Source organism: Myotis yumanensis, unplaced genomic scaffold, assembly GCF_028538775.1.
Source record: "Myotis yumanensis isolate MYYU_CA2020_CCGP unplaced genomic scaffold, mMyoYum1.0.hap1 SCAF_10, whole genome shotgun sequence".
NCBI classification, from domain to species: domain Eukaryota; kingdom Metazoa; phylum Chordata; class Mammalia; order Chiroptera; family Vespertilionidae; genus Myotis; species Myotis yumanensis.
In genome coordinates, this window is record NW_027223761.1 from 17,047,686 (window position 1) to 17,067,081 (window position 19,396).

The 19,396-nt window shown below is 42.1% G+C and overlaps 1 protein-coding gene across 3 annotated transcripts in view; it reads right to left on the reverse strand.

Annotated features, from left to right (window-relative positions):
* Positions 1-13,629, reverse strand: part of CKAP5 (cytoskeleton associated protein 5) — an 85,644-nt gene extending 72,015 nt beyond the window's left edge. For 2 of the 3 annotated variants that reach the window (XM_070427926.1, XM_070427924.1), the window contains exon 1: positions 13,547-13,629. The gene's annotated coding sequence lies outside the window, so the exon portion shown is untranslated. Of the gene's footprint in view, positions 1-4,287; positions 4,348-13,546 lie in introns of those variants that run through there. The other variant, XM_070427925.1, reaches the window with a different exon arrangement.
* Positions 13,630-19,396: the final 5,767 nt, after the last annotated feature.

Genomic DNA, 19,396 nt, shown 5'->3' on the forward strand with positions numbered 1-19,396 from the left:
GCTGATCAATGATTGTCTCACATCACTGATATTTCTATCTCGCTCTCCTTCTCCCTTCCTCTCTGAAATCAATAAAGAAATATATTTTTTTAAAAAAAGAATAGCTTGGAAGGCAGTAACAATGGAGGGAAATTAAGTTAGAAGGTTGTGGTCTAAATGAAAAACGATGGTAGCTTGGACCTAAGGGTAGTAGCAATGCAGATGGAAAAAAGTGGATGAATTTTAGAGATATAAGGAATGTCAAAGAATGTCCTTACTGAGTAAATGTAGAATGGGTAGAAGAGAGGGATAAAGATGAGTTTTGGACAAAATGAGTTTGAGATGCATGCCAGACAAGTGCAGATGTGTGCAGTAGTCACTTAAGTAGGAGACTGTTCTACCACACCGGCCGGGCTACAAGAGATTTCTTGATTCCTAGCTTGGTGAAATTCCTAAAGTTCATCAGCATCTGGTTTCTAGATCATGTACAATGAAAATTATTCACACTTTATAAATAAGATTTATTTTGTTGAGTACCTAACTCAATGAAAATATAAAGAGCAAATGAAAGAATGTATAAAAGACAAGTTAATTTGCCTCCAAAAGGACACATTTTAATTTAGAGAAATTTAAAATGCAGTTAGTTGGTAAAAGGGAATCATCTCTAATCAGCAGCTGGCTAATAATCAAGCCTAACTACCCAACTGTGCTTTAAAACACTGTTATCTGTGCTTGGTTAAGAGAGGAATGACAACAGTTAATTCTAATTTGGGATTACCCAAGCAGTCCAACCCCGCCTCCTACTGTTATTTCATTGAGAGCTCACTCTACCAGTTGTAAAGGAAAATCTTTCTTTGAGATTAACAAAAGCATAAAATAAATAATAAAGGTTTCATTTTATACTTGAGAAATATGAACTTCAAGTGGTTAGAAATGTGGCACCAGGATGAACAGAGGGATCTGGATTTTATGAACATAGACACAGAAAACCAAGTGTTAGTTACATAGCAAGGCTTGATGCTTAAAGAATGAATAAAATTGCCAACAAAGAGAATCATTAATAAAATTAATTTGAATATATATATATATATATATATATACCTCCTACATAATAAAACCCTAATATGCAAATCGACTGAACGGTGGAACAACCAGTCACTATGACAGTGATGGCGAACCTTTTGAGCTCGGCGTGTCAGCATTTTGAAAAACCCTAACTTAACTCTGGTGCCATGTCACATATAGAAATTTTTTGATATTTGCAACCATAGTAAAACAAAGATTTATATTTTTGATATTTTTTATATATTTAAATGCCATTTAACAAAGAAAAATGAACCAAAAAAATGAGTTTGCGTGTCACCTCTGACACGCGTGTTCGCCATCACTGCACTATGACGTGCACTGACCACCAGGGGGCAGATGCTCAATGCAGGAGGTGCCTCCTAGGGGTCAGGGGGATTGCCGCTCAGCCAGAAGCAGGGCTCATGGCTGGAGGCAGCACAGCAGTGGTGGCGGGAGACTCTCCTGCCTCCACGGCAGTGCTAAGGACCCCTTGGGGGATGGCCAACTGCCGGCTTAGGCAGTCCTGCCCACTTGCACTCACTAGCCTTCAGTGGGGAGTGGGCCTAAGCCAGCAGACGGACATGCCCCGAGGGGTCCTGGACTGCCAGAGGGCACAGGCCAGACTGAGGGATCCCAACGCCCTGCAGTGCATGAATGTCGTGCACTGGGCCTCTAGTATATATAATGCTTGCTATGGTTCATTCAATCTAGTCCATACTACAAATATTCAGAAACTTCAAATTATTCAGAGCTCTCAGGTTCTACACTAACCTAAACCAGAGGCAAAGGTAAGGAGGCCAGCTATAAAATAAATGTTCTACAGAAGTATTATAATCTTATACCACTGATGTGTCTAAAGAGCTAAAATACCATATAGTCCACTCTAGTGCTGAAAAAATTTTAGATGGATGTAATTGTTTATTTTTAGACCAGTGGTTAAGAAGTGTTTCTAGCCCTGACCGGTTTGGCTCAGTGGATAGAGCGTTGGCCTGTGGACTAAAGGGTCCCGGGTTCGATTCCGGTCAAGGGCATGTACCTTGGTTGCGGGCACATCCCCAGTGGGGGGTGTGCAGGATGCAGCTGGTCGATGTTTCTCTCTCATCGATGTTTCTAACTCTCTATCCCTCTCCCTTCCTCTCTGTAAAAAATCAATAAAATATATTTTAAAAAAAGAAATGTTTCTAAGGTTATACATAAAGACAGAACTAAGAATAAATTTCAAAATGTCTGACTTTTCAGTTTTGTATTCAATTAAATAACAAATTGCCTATTAAATATGCATTATATACTATCATAACATACAGACTCAAGAAATTTATGAATTTTCTGATGCATCAATCAGCTAAAAGTAAAGTGCAGAGAGATTAAATCATGAGTAATGTTAGAGCTGGGTCTAGAACCTATGTCTATCTCTCAGTCCATTACTCTTCCCACCACCCAAGGGTCTAAGTATGGTGTCCTTTCCTATAACTTGACAGTCTATAACAGTGATGGCGAACCTTTTGAGCTCGGCGTGTCAGCATTTTGAAAAACCCTAACTTAACTCTGGTGTCGTGTCACATATAGAAATTTTTTGATATTTGCAACCATAGTAAAACAAAGACTTATATTTTTGATATTTATTTTATATATTTAAATGCCATTTAACAAAGAAAAATCAACCAAAAAAATGAGTTCGCGTGTCACCTCTGACACACGTGTCATAGGTTCGCCATCACTGGTCTATAAGAATAATTATAGCCGAAACCGGTTTGGCTCAGCGGATAGAGCGTCGGCCTGCGGACTGAAAGGTCCCAGGTTTGATTCCGGTCAAGGGCATGTACCTGGGTTGCAGGCACATCCCCAGTGGGAGATGTGCAGGAGGCAGCTGATCGATGTCTCTCTCATCGATGTTTCTAACTCTCTAACTCTCTTCCTTCCTTTCTGTAAAAATCAATAAAATATATTAAAAAAAAAAAAAGAATAATTATACAGCTACTAAATAAATTGTTTTAGCTTTCTACTTGGGAAGAAGCTTAAAGCAGCAAAACTATTTTATGGCTAATTTCCAAGTCCTTGACCTACAAAAGCTCTTCACTATTACAATACAAGAGATTTGGATCTGATTACCATTCCTAGGCTCTCACTTCTGGCTACTGCAGAAGCACAGAATGAGTCTGAGAGAAGTTTAAGGAAAAATTTTGCCCACTCAAAAATCAACCCTTTTGAATGACCAATGAAGTATGATGATAGTCTCACTGCAAAAAAGTTCCAAAAACAAGGACAAAACAGAATACACAAACATGCCCAGGAATCTTTACTCAAACCATGTCTAGGAATAAATAACTGGGTTACAGAAGCATAACAATTGTGTAACTGGCATAAAATTTAAGTTTTTTATTATTTGGCCAAGCCAAACAAAATCTCTAAGTAGCCAGTAACAAAATAGCAAGATTTTCCTTTAATTTAAAAAAATCACTGCCTCCAGGTAATTCCCATTAACAAGGACAAGTATTATCCTCTTGCAGGAGTATTCTGTATTATTAGGGATCAGAAATCTAAATGGCTTCTCTAGCAGGTTTTCTGAACAAACTTGGGTGTGCTTGCTGTTCTAGTCCTGGGATGGTGGCTTCCCATAAATTCCTTCAGAGAGAAGGAAGGGTAAAGAGTTATCTCTTTCTTTCACATCGTGCTACACATCAGTTAAAGAAAGTTAACTGGACTCTCCCTAACAGATGATCACTGTCAATGTCTCCAAAAGGTGGACCTGACAACAACACAGGCCTCTGGGGAGGCTGAAATCTAAACCTGACTGTGAATTGGGTCAACTTTGAGAGTTACTGCTCAGTTGTACCAAGGTAGGTGAAAACCTAACGCTTACTCATCCCGAAGCTACTCGGGTCTCCAAATCCTGGGTAAGGATCCAAGGCCCAAAGGCACTGGATTCAGCTGTACCCATCCAGCTCGACAAGGCTGTACTCGGGTAAAAGCAACCCTCTCCTCACTCTAAGCAGGAGCGAGGGGAGGCAAAGCCAGGTTGTAGGCACCACTCAATCACTGCACATCCGAACAAGCACTCTAAGGGCCGCTGTCGCCACCCAGAAGTAAAGCAGATGCCCCAGGTTTTAGCTCACTGAAGCCGGCATTGTTTACGCTCTTTCACCGCCTCAGCCTCTGATAGGCCAGAAAAGTCCCCTGTTCTGTCCACCAGGGCGTCCGGCAAGGGCAAGGGATGCTAGACTCTCACCGCAGTTTGACACTTACGCTCCCCAGGCAGGGAGAGGTCAGGGCATTAATGTTGCAGCAGAATCAGCAGGAATACCGCGCAGGCGGCGGCATTGGTGCGGCTGGCCCGCTGGGAAACACCTCCTCCAGGGGCGGGGCCCAGAGCGCGCTGTCAGAGTGCCCGCCCCTTCCCGGGCCCCTCCCGGCAAACGCTAACTGCTTAAAGGGGCCTCCTCTCTTCCCCCAGAGGTCTGCAGAAAAGTGGTCGGCAAACTCATTAGTCAACAGAACCAAATATCAACAGTACAACGATTGAAATTTCTTTTGAGAGCCAAATTTTTTTAACTTAAACTATATAGGTAGGTACATTGTTATTAACTTAATTAGGGTACTCCTAAAGCTTAGGAAGAGCCACACTCAAGGGGCCAAAGAGCCGCATGTGGCTCGCGAGCCGCAGTTTGCCGACCACTGCTGAGCCCACAGGGTTTCTAAGGCAAGAGGCAAAATTAAGGACCAACCAGGAGGACTCCAGCACAATTGGGAAGAACTCCTTTTCGGTGGCAACACAAGTAATGTCCCAGAAACAAAGGAGATGACCAGTTCCTAGTATCATAATCCTAATCCCTCTCCAAGGGTGAAAAAAACTGTAGGAGATAGCCAAAGCATCAGGATGTATAAATATGTAGCCCCCATTATGTAAGCTGCTTACTTCATTAACTTGAGCAGTCAGTGTTCTTCAAATGGCAACTCAAAGGCCCAGAAAAGATTTCTGGCAGCCTGTGCTGCTTCGCTCACTCTTTCACTGACTTCCTTCTCTACAATCCGAGGAATCCAAGACAATGATATAAGATATCATGGAAGGTAATAGCAGGAGAAATAGAAAAATAGCACTCTTCTTGTGAATAAAATGTATTTTCAAAAACTGGCCAACAATTCACTACAAGTCTATGTATCTAGATTAAAGAAGTCTTGCATGGTCCTGGCCTGTGTGGCTCAGTTGGTTGGAGCATCACTCCAGTGCACCAAAAGGTGGGGGGGTTAATTAGGCAACTGACCAATGTTTCTCTCTCCCTCCCTCTCTCTGAAATTAAAAATATATATACCTTGCGTGCAAATACAATTGTTCATTCATCTAATTTAATATGAAGAATTCTTGAGAAAATTGAAGGAGAAACTGGATTAGTAATATTTCAGGGAGTTAAGTAATGGTTTCTGAGCTATCCGTAGGTTATCAATGAGTTTTAATTTTCTTTTCATAAGAGTAATTTTTCCTCAATCTCAGCTTACAAGGTTTGACTGTATTTTGTGTCTCCTTCATATGCCAAGAAATATATTTGTGTTCTTTAAATTAATTTGATTTTTAGAGGAGGGAAGGGCACAGAGAGAGAAAGAGAGAGAGAGAGAGAAAGAGAGAGAGTGAGAGAGAGAGAGAGAGAAACATCAGTGTGCTGTTCCATCCATTTATGATTCTCTGGTTGATTCTTGTATGTGCCCTGAACCTGGATCGAAACCACAACCTTGTATCTGGAACCTTGTTGTATTAGGCCAGCGGTTCTCAACCCCTTTGGCGGTCGAATGACCCTTTCACAGGGGTCACCTAAGACCATCCTGCATATCAGATATTTACATTACGATTCATAACAGTAGCAACATTACAGTTATGAAGTAGCAACGAAAATAATTTTATGGTTGGATCACATGAGGAACTGTATTTAAAGGGCCAGAAGGTTGAGAACCACTGTATTAGGCGATGCTCTAAACAAATGAGCGCTGGGGGGGGAGGGGGGGGGGCGGCGTGTGTGTGTGTGTGTGTGTGTGTGTGTGTGTGTGTGGTGGTGGTGGTGGTGGTGGTGGTGTTGTGTGTTTAAGCCTGTATTCATCCACCTAAACTACATAAAAAAACACACCTTACTAAAGCCTTAAATCACCACCAGACCAGTCTAGGACTCAAGTTAGTGAAGCTGAAGACAATTAGTAAGTGCCCTAACATCTTCCATCCCAAATAGGGGTTCAAGTGGAAATTTAGATTCCAAAGGATAGGCATGAAGCTCTACTAGGGAGCAGACCCAGGTTACCTTTATTTAGATGGTTACCCTCATTTGAGACTTCAAGGCTAAGTAAACAATACTTTTGAGTTAGGTAATTAAGATATTATTTCATTATATCCCCATTAAGTTTTTTTTTAAATATATTTTATTGATTTTTTACAGAGAGGAGGGGAGAGGGATAGAGAGCTAGAAACATCAATGAGAGAGAAACATCAATCAGCTGCCTCCTGCACACCCGCCACTGGGGATGTGCCCGCAACCAAAGTACATGCCCTTGACCGGAATCAAACCTGGAACCCTTGAGTCCGCAGGCCAACGCTCTATCCACTGAGCCAAACCGGTTAGGGCCCCATTAAGTTTTTCACACTATTTCCATTAGATTTTGAACACCTCAAGGGCAAGGGCTGGAATGTATCTTACTCATGCCTTTCTTTCAGAGTATGATACAAAATGAATACTGAATAAGTATTTATCATAAAAGGTATGACCAACACTTTCTTTGACACAGGAATACAGATAACCTCAATAAGCATAGTACAGTGCATACACACAAATGAATAATATCCAGTATGGTGCTTATTAGTGAACTAAAAATTCAGAGAGGAAAAAAATCCACTGATTGTACAGCCCAGTCTCTGACATCAGAACTCAAGATTATTATTATGAGGGTTTCTATCTTTTGTCATAAATGCATCGACTATTTCTGAATAACTAGATCTCTTACCAAATATCATAGTCTACACATAGCTCATCTTATTTTGGTTATTGCTTCTTTTCTTTACTAGAGCATGAAGAGACAACTGGACATGTAAAAACTTCATAATTCAACAAATTAAGGTAGTAATATTCTCCTTAACAAGACAAAATGGAAACTGTTCAGAAAATGATTTATTAAATATTATCTATGCATATGAGTAAAACAGAAGAGAATCTGCAGGTGTGATCCCTGGTCACAGCACATTCAAGAATCACCAATGAATGCATAAATAAGTGGAACAACAAATCAATGTTTCTCTTTTTCTCTCTCCCTCCTTCCTCTCTCTTTAAAAGCAATCAATAAAAAAAATGTGATACCCGCTAAAAAGATTTTTTTGATTTATTTCTTGGTAGTTGACTTTCAGAAAAATAAAATGCTACTTTAAGCCTTATTATTGAAAAGAGAAAAATGGCATCCACATTAAACAAATGAATTTCATTTCAAAAAATACTTGAAACTACTCAACTTTTTCTCACCTTTATAGAAAGAATCTAAAAGTTACTTTACCAACAAACCTCTAAGAAATATAATTAAGTTATCAAAAAAAGTAGGTTTCTTATCTCATTAAAAGAACAAAAATCATGTTTGAAGAGACCTAAAGTCACCATGGCTTATCTGACATCATATCTATGCAAAAATGTCTGACCATTCCAACTGAGTAAGAATTATGCTTTGAATGCATCTCATATCCCAGGAATAAACAACATGGAAACCAATATTTTCTATGGCACTTAATAAGTGTTATCAGGGGAAAAAAGTTAGATCTCAGTAAAAAGTACATTATAAAAAGGACTTATGTTTGAGATATCAGTTTCCTCTGGAAGTTGGAGAGAATTGTATAAATTGATGTTTGACTTAATATAAACAAAGACGGAAAAACATAGTGGCTCAGTGGTTGTGTGTCAACCTATGAAGCAGGAGGTCAGGGTTCCATTCCTGGTCAGAGCACATGCCTGGGTTGTAAGCTCAATCCCTAGTGTGGGGTGTGTAGGAGGCAGCTGATCAATGATTCTCTCTCATCATTGATGTTTCTTTCTATCTCTCTTTCTCTCTTACCATATGACCCGCAATCACACACTTAGGTATTTACCCAAATGAATTTGTATGCACACAAAAACCTGTAGACAAATGTGTAGAGCAGCTTTTTCATAACTGTCAAAAACTAGAAGTGCCTAAGATATTCTTCAATAGGTGAATGGTAAACAAACTGTGGTATATCCATACAATGGACTATTATCTATAATAATAAAAGCGTAATATGCAAATCAACTGAACGGCTGAACAACAGAACGACCGTCTAGACAACCTTCTGGACGACCACGCTATGACACCCACTGGCACCAGGCCAGCCAAGGCAGGTGCGATACAATTGGTTGGGGACCCGGCCATTGTCCCATGATCACCCTGCAGAGGGAGGCCCAGGCCACCAGGGCAATTGATCAATCAGGGGGCTCCATGATTGCCCTGCAGAGGGAGGCCCAGGCTATCTGGCGATGCTGCAGCATGTGGGCGGGGCCTCCCTCTGCAGGGGCAATCCATTGCGGAGCTCTGGCTGGGTGGGTAAGGCCTATCTCTTTGGGGAAATCCATTGAGGAATCCTGCCGGTAGGTGGGTCCTACTTCTTTGGGGCAATCGATCATGGGGCTCCTGGACTGCGAGAGGGCACAGGCTGGGCTGAGGGACCTCCCCGCCCCCCCACCGAGTGCAAAAATTTTGTGCACTGAGCCTCTAGTCTTCTATAATAATAAAAGCATAATATGCTAATTAGACCAACATTCTTCCAGACTAAGCCAGGGCTTCGAGGGAAGCCCAGGTCCCAGGTGCCAGAGGGAAGCCAGTGCCGGCAGCCAGGGGAAGGAAGGCCTACTCCTGCAAGAATTTCGTGCACCAGGCCTCTAGTTCAGCAATAAAAAGGAATGAGTTATCAAGCCACAAAAACACATGGAAAAACCTTAAATAGATGTTGCTAAGTGAAAGAAGCCAGTTCAAAAGGGTACATATTGTATACTCCCAATTACATGACATTCTAGAAAGGGCAAAACTATGGAAACAATAAATCATCAGTGGTTGCCCTGGGACAGGGGAGAAAGAAAAGGAAAATGGTTAAGTACAGAGAATTTTTAGGACAATGAAACTATCCTTATGATATTCCAATAGTGGATAAATGACATTATGCATTTGTCAAAACCTTTAGTAGTTTACAACATAAAGAATGAACTTTAGCCCTAGCCAGTTTGGCTCACTGGATAGAGCGTCGGCCTGGGGACTGAAGGGTCCCAGGTTTGATTCCAGTCAAGGGCATATACCTTGGTTGCAGGCACATCCCCAGTAGGGGGTGTGCAGGAGGCAGTTGATCGATGCTTCTCTCTCATCGATGTTTCTAACTCTCTATCCCTCTCCCTTCCTCTCTGAAAAAAAAAAGAAAAAAAAGAATGAACTTTAGCCCTAGCCAGTTCTGCTCAGTGGACAGAGCGTTGGCCTGTGGACCAAAGGGTCCGGGTTCAATTCTGGTCAAATGTATGTACCTTGGTTGCAGTCTCCTCTATAGCTTGGGCCCTGGTCAGGGCTTGTACAGGAGGCAACCAATAGATGTGTTTCTCTCTGTCTTTCCCTCTCTCTTCCATACCCCAGTCTAAGCATGAGAAAATATCAGATAAATTCTAATAGAGGGAAATCCTACAATATACTTGACCAGTACCCCTAAAAACTTCCCTAGATTTGAAAATTTCTAAAAATTGAAAACAATAAAAGTGGGGAGCCACATCTACTTTCCCTCTCAGTAGATACAAACATTAAAATCATAATTTTTCCAGTTTCCTTAGTTGAAGACTTTCCAAATTTGTCTGCTGAAACATTGCTTACATTCAAAGACATGGTAACACAGCCAGCTTTAGTTATATATTGTCTTTATCACTTGAGCACATAGAGAAGACAATCACGGTTTTGGCCAATTTTGTTCAACAAATATTTTTTTTACCACTTTTTTTGTTCAAAGTGTTGTTTGAGGCATCAAGGTAGCCTTACAGATAGGAAAAAAAAAACTACACTTTGCTTTCGTTTCTGAGGAAATTAGACAATATACAAGCAAACAATATATGACCTATCAAGTAGCAATAAATGTTACTATGTAAATAAAAAAGGAAAGTAAGGTAAAAGTGATCAGGAGGGCTACTCTAATTGGGAGCTGAGAAAATGCCTCTTTAAAGAGATGACATTTGAGTTGAGATCTGAGTGGAGCCTGTATACAAAGACTGGTTTGAAGTAGGGGTAGTTCCAGGAAGAGAACAGCAAATTCAAAGGTCAAAAAGAATAAGCTTAATGTGTTTGAGATCCATCAAGTAAACAGGGCAACTGCCCTGACAGGAATAAACTAAGTAACATATTCTGAACTTTAGAGGTAAAAATATGAAAATCGTATAAGAATCTCAAAACTCTTCAACACTGACCACCAGGAATCCATTAATGATTAGATTTTATGCTCCCTCTTAGTGCACTCCCCCCACTGTCACAGCTGTCCATCTCCAATATGGTAAATACTATATTCTGAACTGCTCCATCTTTCCTGAAAACTACCAAGCCTATCATCCATATTTCATCATGTCTCTGACAGAAGTATTAACAAGGGAGACCTAACCCAGAAATTGCTCCTGAATTCTCCCTAACAAATCCTATTACTTCACAGAACGGTAGGTTAAAAGCAAAGACCCTGGAGACAGACTAACTCAGGTCCAAATTCAAGTTCTATCTGTTGTGTGGTCTTGAACAAGTTGCTCATCTGTAAAAAGTTGTGAGGATTAAAAATGATAAAACGTGGCATCCAATGAGTATTCATTCAGTAAATGTAGCCACTGTTAGTAAAAGTATTTGAGCATTTATTTTGTTCAAGAACCAGAGCTGGGTGAGAGGAATTATAGAAGCAAAGTGTGTGAGAGATAAAACTGTCAAACTCCCTTAGGTTACTGGCTTTTTCTGGTTCACTAGTGTACTCCCAGAATCTAGAACAGCCGTTTGAAATGAATAAAACTAAAAAAAAAAAGACCGTACCCTTTTATGTAATGATGTTTACTTTGAATTTATATTAGTTCACACAAACACTCCATCCATGCTTTTGTTCCGGCCCTCCGGTCCAGTTTAAGAACCCACTGTGGCCCTCGAGTCAAAAAGTTTACTCACCCCTGGTCTAGAACAACGTTTAACACACGTTGGGCATCAATCTCAGTATTTGTTGAATGAACCAATGAGATTCTATTAAGTCAAATGTGTGCCGTGCCAGCACAGCCAAGGGTGATCCTGAGTGGGGGTGATGAAAGGATTAAGAAAAGAGAGACAAGAGAATGAAAGCTGGGTCTCCGTGGGACGCTGCTCCCTGATAAGGAGACAGCACCAGCGCCCACAAGCCGTGTCTTTATTTTATATCAGACGCCACGAGGCAAAGTAGGGGCGTGATCAAGATGTTTACAGCATTCTTGTGAGTTTCAACCCTACTCAACTACATGCACCTGAACGATCTATCACAAGGAACGTGGGGCCACGTGTTCGGACCACAGATTCAAGCTTACAGCTATAGCTGTTGGCTGTATTTGTGCTGGGAAGGCTCTGCCCTCCAGCTGGGACTTGCGCGTGGCAATGAGAGGACCCTGTCCTTTAATGAGGCTTGAACCTGTCCAAAACACTGTAGCCGCGCCCCATACAAATGGAGAACCTGGCTTTACTCCAATATAAAGAAAAGTTTTCATACCCCATCAAGATATTAAACTATATTCTCAACCGGTGGGTCGCGACCCCTTTGGCAGTCGAACGACCCTTTCAAAGGGGTCGCCTAAGACCATCCTGAATATCAGATATTTACATTATGATTCATAACAGTAGCAACATTACAATTATGAAGTAGCAACAAAAGTAATTTTATGGTTGGGTCACAACATGAGGAACTGTATTTAAAGGGCCAGAAGATTGAGAACCACTGTAAGGCATTGTTAAAGATGTTTATTATTTTTAATTGCCTCCCCAAAACCATGAACAGTGTTCATAACAGTAAGGTACTCAAATTTATTGTAATTAAAACTCAGCTATCATCTGTAGAAGTTCATAACTTACTGGTACTTGATTATCAAAACCTTAAAAGTAATAAAGTAAAAGGTGTATTGTTATGGACTATCTTTGCTTGCCATTGCCCGAATGAACATTCTTTAAATACTTGTATAATTTTTTTCTCAGGAGTTTACCAAGTAGGTTTAATTTATATTGGCAAAATAAAGCAATTTCATCTTTTCTCGTCATCACGTTTTATAAAAACATTAGTTTGTCCAGTCACTTAAGAAAAGTCCAAATCTTTTAGACTTAAAATTTTCAGAAGATTGGTGCTTAAAAATTGGCTCTTTAGGTCAAAGAAGGACTTTTCAGGGTGATGAAAATGGAGATAGGAGGAGTTCGCCTCTCCAAAAATGAGTTTTCAATTACTATAATTATGTGTAAAATAACACAGGCAGCCTTTCTGGGTCAAGATTTGATGCCTTGGTTCCCAATGAGAATTAAATTAGAGCCATGCATCAATTTGGGGCAAGTTCTGCAAAAACTACTTCACCCTCTATTGATATTGAATGAAAACAAAAACAACCAACTTATTTGATGAGGTTTATCAACGCGAATATGTTTTCTAACACACAGGAGCCACCCTGGCGACATCACCTGCACAATTTTCTATCCCAGATACAAAATGGGATACATTTAAATCCTGCCTGACAATTACCACGATTGCAGGGTAACTATATCAACAGCCAAAGACTGTTAGCAGCTAAGAAGCAGGACTCTAGCTGACCGAGCCCCCACCTTAAAGGGCCAAGGCCTGCTTCATCTAAACTGCTGGCTATTGTATTGCCTCCCCTCCTCCCGCAAACCTTCAGAGCTGGAAAGATACCTGGGCTCTACTGACACCTTTGGAGAGGGAACGCAGGCGTAAGGACTGAGCGCTACGATCAGAATCGTTAAAATCCCAGCAAGCCGGTAGGAGCACAGGTGCACAGGCTGTGCTTGTCAGGCCGTGAGGCGCCCAGGCCCTTCACAACCAACCACTAAGGCCCTCCCAGGCTCTCATTCACTCATTCATTCATTTAACGATTACGCGACGGGCACGATAGCAGGGCCATTTCGCAGGGCCCCCGCCCCAGTCTCGGAACACCCTCAGCCGCCAGGCGCGGCCCTGCGCTTTCCGCATCCCTGGGACGCTGCGGTCCGCATCCCTCCGCGGCGCGCTCCGGTAACCCGGTTCCCCAGCCTCGGCCTGGGCCGCACCAGAGCGCCCACGCCCCCCGCCCTGCCAGCCGCGGGTCTCGGGCCTCCGCCCCGATTCGCCGCGTCAGACCTGCCGGGTTCGTGGAGCGACGGAGCGCGCGTCCATGGAGACACCCCGCCCGGGGGGTTCAGCGACCCTCCGCGCGCGCGACGCCCGGACCCGGGGGCCTGGGAGGGTGGGTCGCGACCACCGGCCACTCACCTCCTCCGGGTCAGATCCGAGGGGCCTGTTCTAAGCCGTTTGAAACCGCTTAGGCCGCCGCACACCCCGCAGTGTCCTCGTCGTTTATTGGTTCGCGACAGACCGCCCATCGCTCTGTTATTGGTCCATTTGAAGGGACTGTGGGCACGCGCTGCCCGCAGCCTTAAAGGGGCCGTGCGCAGCAGCGTTTCGTTGGGGACCCGCGCTGCTTTCTCCCGTGGAGAAAGGGAGGGTCACTGGAGCAAAAGCTGCCGATCACCAGCAAAGAAGCGCAAAAAAGGTGTGTGGAAAGCTGTGCATCCCAGCCGTCAGCATGTTTGCTTTATTTGACATCTAGCGATTTTTAAAAAATGTAATGTCATTCACCAAATATTGTTTGTGCAGTTGAGTGCGTGAGGGAAATGAGAAGCAGATGGGAAATAGTGGAAGGAGCAGTGAGTGGAGCATGATGCTGGCGTCCTTGGACCAGCTCTGAGTAAACCACTTTTGTCAGGAAGTCACCTGGAACTTAGTTTCCCCATCTGTAAAACCCGATAACGATGTTTTCCTTACAAGCTTAATGTGAAGATTTAATAGAACTAATTGAATGTCTAGGGAAGAACTTTGAACAGTAGCGCATACTCCTGTTATTTATAAAAATGAGAGACGTAACCCTGCCGGTCTGGCTCAGTGGTTGAGCATTGACCTATGAACCTGGAGGTCAAGGTTCAATTCCTGTCCGAGCACATTCCTTAGTCCTCAGTAAGGGCGTGCAGGAGGCAGCCAATAGATGATTCTCTCTCATCATTGATGTTTCTATCTCTTTCTCCCTCTCCCTTCCTCTCTGAAATCAATAAAAATATATTTTAAAAAAATGAAAGAAAGGAATGATTCTTGTAGGATCTTGAATACTAGAGTAAGGAATTTGTACTCAAAAGTAGGAAAGGGGGAGCTATTGAAAGTTTCTGAGCAAGGGATTGACAAATCAGAATTGCACTTTATGAAAACTAATTAACTTGGTTGTCGAAAATGGGTTAGAGTTGGGATTCTGATATGAGGTCATAGCCCTGGAGATGACGAGAACGGATTCACGAAGAGTGAAAGATTTGGCAACCAGCTAGATTAGGTGCAAAGGTGAGGTGGGGCCCATTTAGGGAGGTGAGTCAGGATATGCCAGGATTTGAGTGTAGGGACTGGGAGGCGGTGATTGCCCAATGAAAGTAGAAAGTCAGGAGAAGCCAGTCTCAAAGAGAAGACAAGGAGTTTAGTTTTAAACCTGTTTACTTTTATGTACCAATGAGACACTCAAATGGAATCATCTAAGTAGGCCTAGAAAACATAGAATGCAAGCTGGGAGAAGAGGTGAGGCTCAAGGGGTCTAGATTTGGGAATCACCTCTGTAGAGTGAAAAAATGAAACTGCGGTAGTGGATGAGACCAGAGTCGGACAGTGGAGAGAATGAAAAATGGAAGATGGTGACAGATCCATAGGTAGGGGAAGGAGAGAGGAACCAGAGCAAAAAGGTTACAGTAACCTCTGAGAAGTCAGTTATGAATATATAGAAGTAGTCTTCTTCAGTCATTGGTCATTGGCATGTTTACTTTATTTAAATATTATTGGAAATAAACGGAAGAATACATGTAAGGAGAAAGTGACGGTAACCTCAAATTTGCTCAATAAAATTCATGTGGAGTCTGGGGCCCAGAGAGTTTTAGAACAAGATGTCAAAGTCCCTTTTTGTTTTACATGGTTTAGGTGAAGTCGTACTGGACAGTGGGCAATATATATGACTTCATTAATTTTTTTTCGCTCATTCATGAAGCAAATATTTATTGAGCACTTAGTATGTGCGGGAACTTTTCTAGGCACTTGGGATAATCAGTGAGCAAAATAGAAACAACAAAATCTCTCCTCTTGTGGAGCTCACATGATAGTGAGAACACATAATCAACACATAAATATATAGTATCTTATTAGACAATATGTGCAATGGGAAAAGAAAAAAAGAATACAGGGTAAAAGGGATTGGGAAGTAGAGTTGGAAAGACTATAATTTTGTAAAGGGTGTTCATTGTAGGTTTCATTGAGAAGATTGTATTTGAGCAGACTTGAAGAAGGGGAAGGAGTTAGCCCTGAGTATACCTAGAGGAAGAAAGTGCCAACAGGAACAGCTATGTGATGATCCTAAGTTGGGCACATACCTGGCAAGTCTAAGAAACAGGAAGGTCAATATAGTTAGCTGGAGCAGAGTATGTACTTGGCAGTTGGAGGGTAGGAGATGAGGTCTGATAGAAAATGGGTGAGGAGTGGCAGATCCTGTAGGGCCTTATAGAAACCTAATACAGTACCTTGCCCATAGTAGGTGTTCAATAAACGTTTGGCCAGTTACCATTTGCAGTCCAGGATTATCATCCAATAGCACATATCTGTGTATTTATTGGTGTGATGTGTGCCTACTTTATTTCAGGGGCCTCTCAATAGTTCTACATAAGGAAAATTATTAATAGGACAGTGTAACCTTACTGGATATTAGAGATCTAAGTGAACACTATATCATTGCAACTGGAAGCAGGAAACAAATGCCAAACATTGTGGCTGCTGAATAACTGCTGTGTGTTTCTGAAAAGCCTGCTAGGGTTGGGACAGTGCTCATTCTATCATAACTGCACGCGGCATTCTGCTCCCTGAGATGGGACACGGATCCATATTTCCAGACTAAGAGGGGTAGCTTCAATGATTAACTTCCTTTCAACTTTCAGTCCAGGTACCTCCTGCATTATTCTCTGAAGGTAGCAGTGGCTTGACTATTGCAAGGCCTTATCCTAACTTGCACTTGATTGCATTTAGTAGGTGCTGTTTGAATGAAGGAATTAATTGCTTTTTTTCTTTTCACAGCCCATTTCTCCATAACCCCCTCAAATGCAGGCTCTTCAAGAATTTTGACCACAGAAGCACCAGCGCCACCAAAGAGGAAGGAGGCAGAAGGGAGAGATAGGGACCTTGTTAATGGGTGTGTGACGGGCAGAGGGGAAAAAACATTGAGAAGGGCAAGATAAGTGAATTCTTGGCTCTTTGTATCTTGCAAAATAAAATAAGCAGACTGTGTAGCTTGGAGCTAAGTTCAGCCTGGGGTTTACATTCAGATCCTTAGTTAGGCTGCCTGGATCTGTTTTAACATCATGTCAGGGAGTCTAAAGTTGTGAGTTGGAACCTTGGTTGGATATAAAACTCTTGTTTCCTATGCTGAGCTCTGCTGAGCCTCTGCCAGCCTGTTAATGGGAGAAGGATCTGGAGAGAAAATAAATGGGTGAGTGAGGGAATGTTTCAAAACAAAGGCTGAGACACATCCCCAAACACACCTCCTATTAAATGGATTAGTTGAGTCATCTTCACATATGAAAGACAAGCTTATTGATTGTTTCTTAACCATATAAAGGGCTCAACCACATTTTTTAAATCAGTGCCCAAAGTAGGAATAGCTATGCTTACTAATGCCCTTGAATGTCATCCTCGAGCCTTGTGTACCCTTAGCTCTTGCACATGCTTGTTCTAAGTTCCTCTGCAGCAATTTGTTTTCTGCAGGCCTAGGTTTGGTGAAAGCTTCAGTTCATGGAGACCTCTCTATGGGCCACAGAGATCTTTTCATCTTAGCTCCCACGTTTGTTCATATAATATAGAAAGAAGGGCAGTGAGTATATTGTGAATGGAATTAGTTTGCAAACATATAATCCAGTTTGTTAGAATTAGACTCATCATCATCTGTTTATCAATTTCAGGTTTTATATCCAGAGAACAGACAAGGAGTGACCAACCTTTGTTTCATCTCCAAGATTCCCTGGAAGGAACATACTACAAGTTTCAGGCTAGAAATCACATTAGTAGTCATCTGTTTCAACCTTTTCATTTGACTGGTCAGGAAGGGAAACTAAGAGCCAGTGCATTTTTATCACCTGAAAATGGGGTGATAGTCCTTGATACTGTTCCTAAATTCTCATTTGCGAGCGGCCAAGTTCTTGTCAAGACCTGGGCCATTAGACCAGCCCTGTTCTTTCCAATCTCCTGCCCAAGTGACAGGACAGTCAAAGGTTAGCGGGACCTCTATGGCTACCCAGTGCTGAATGCCTGATTAAACTAGCTGACATGTCGCAAGGTACCAAAATGCATTCACCAAATTTTGTTCTCCCAGAAACATCTCCAGTTTTCCAAGAAAATGGTGTGTATTCAATGCCATTTTCTCCTTCCATTTGAACTGTTCTTCCTGAGTTTCCAACTGTTCAGTGTCTGGCCTGTAACCCTGATGCTTTGGGAGAGAGCACTTCCTACGGGTATATAAAGCTTGTGCTTTAGGCTGGATTTCATTGCTTAAAATGTGTTTCTTTTCTCTTTGAGTTTTTTTTTTTCCTTCAAAAAAGAATGGTGGGGTGGGAGGATGGTTGTCCTTGAGCTATTACACTTGTTTTTGTTTTAGCACACCTATCCCTCACCGTGTTGGAAAAATTATACACTATAATTTATACTCTTGTCTTTCTTTTTCTTTCTTCTTTTATGCTGTTACCAGACTCGAAGCTCTGATCAGGCATGGGCTGTGCTTGACCCATCATTTGAGATGGATGAATGATAGATTATTCTATAAATGGTTTATGGTTTAGAAAATCAACTATTAAGCCTTGACATCAAACTTTACAACTGGCATTGAGACTTGCATGATTCCCAGTCTTCACTGAGAGAGCCTGAGAAGGGCTCCCCAATTCCTTGTTCTAGCCTTAAGATGTAGTGGATGAGCTATGAGAAGACAGATTTTAAAAAAAAAACTGGCCCAGCTGATGTGGCTCAGTGGTTGGGTGGCAACCCATGAACCAAGAGGTCACAGCTTGATTCCTAGTCAAGGCACATGCCTGGGTTGTGGGCTTGATCCTCAGTAGGGGGCATGCAGGAGTTAGCCGTTCAATGATGTTCCTCTCTCATTGATGTTTCTCTCTTTTTTAAAAAAATATATTTTATTGATTTTTTTTTACAGAGAGGAAGGGAGAGGGATAGAGAGTTAGAAACATCAATGAGAGAGAAAACATTGATCAGCTGCCTCCTGCACACTCCTTACTGGGGATGTGCCCGCAACCAAGGTAATGCCCTTGACTGGAATCGAACCTGGTACCCTTCAGTCTGCAGTCTGACGCTCTATCCACGGAGCCAAACCGGTTAGGGCAATGTTTCCATCTCTTTATTTCTCTCCCTTCCTCTCGCTCTAAAAATCAATAAAAACTAAAAATAAATGGAATCTTAGTGTTTGTGTGATCCATTATCGGAGTAACTATGAAACTTGACTAAGATCAAATAGAGCTAGTGGTGGATCTGGGACTGGAATTCGCTCCCCTTGTTCCCATTCCAGCACTTTCCTTACATCAGATAGTCTTGCCAGTGACCATCACTGCAAGGCAAAGTCAAGTTCTGTGACACTGAAGTTCTCATAAACCTAGAACTGAAATAGAAGATACATGGTATATATGCCATGACACTTTTTTCCAGTACCTGAATGATATGTCACTAAAGATCATGACACTTTGCCCACTGAGTCTGGACAGGACCTCAGGCAGCCATGACCGACCAATCCGAGTTGGTACTTATGACGAAGCCTATCTGCTATCCTTCCTCCACAGGAAATAAGGTTTTCAGAAGCCAATGAAGCCTGGTCTTGGCCTGTTTTCTCAAGATGAGCTGAACTTCCAGGCAGGAACTTAACACCCTTTATTGCTCTTCACCATCCCCAGATCCCCAAAGGACTTCGCGATGATATCTGCAAGCAGGTTTCCCTGGCATGGGTCTGCCAGACAGCAGGTGCAGTTATTAGTCATGACTCCAAGCCAGGCAAGGTGA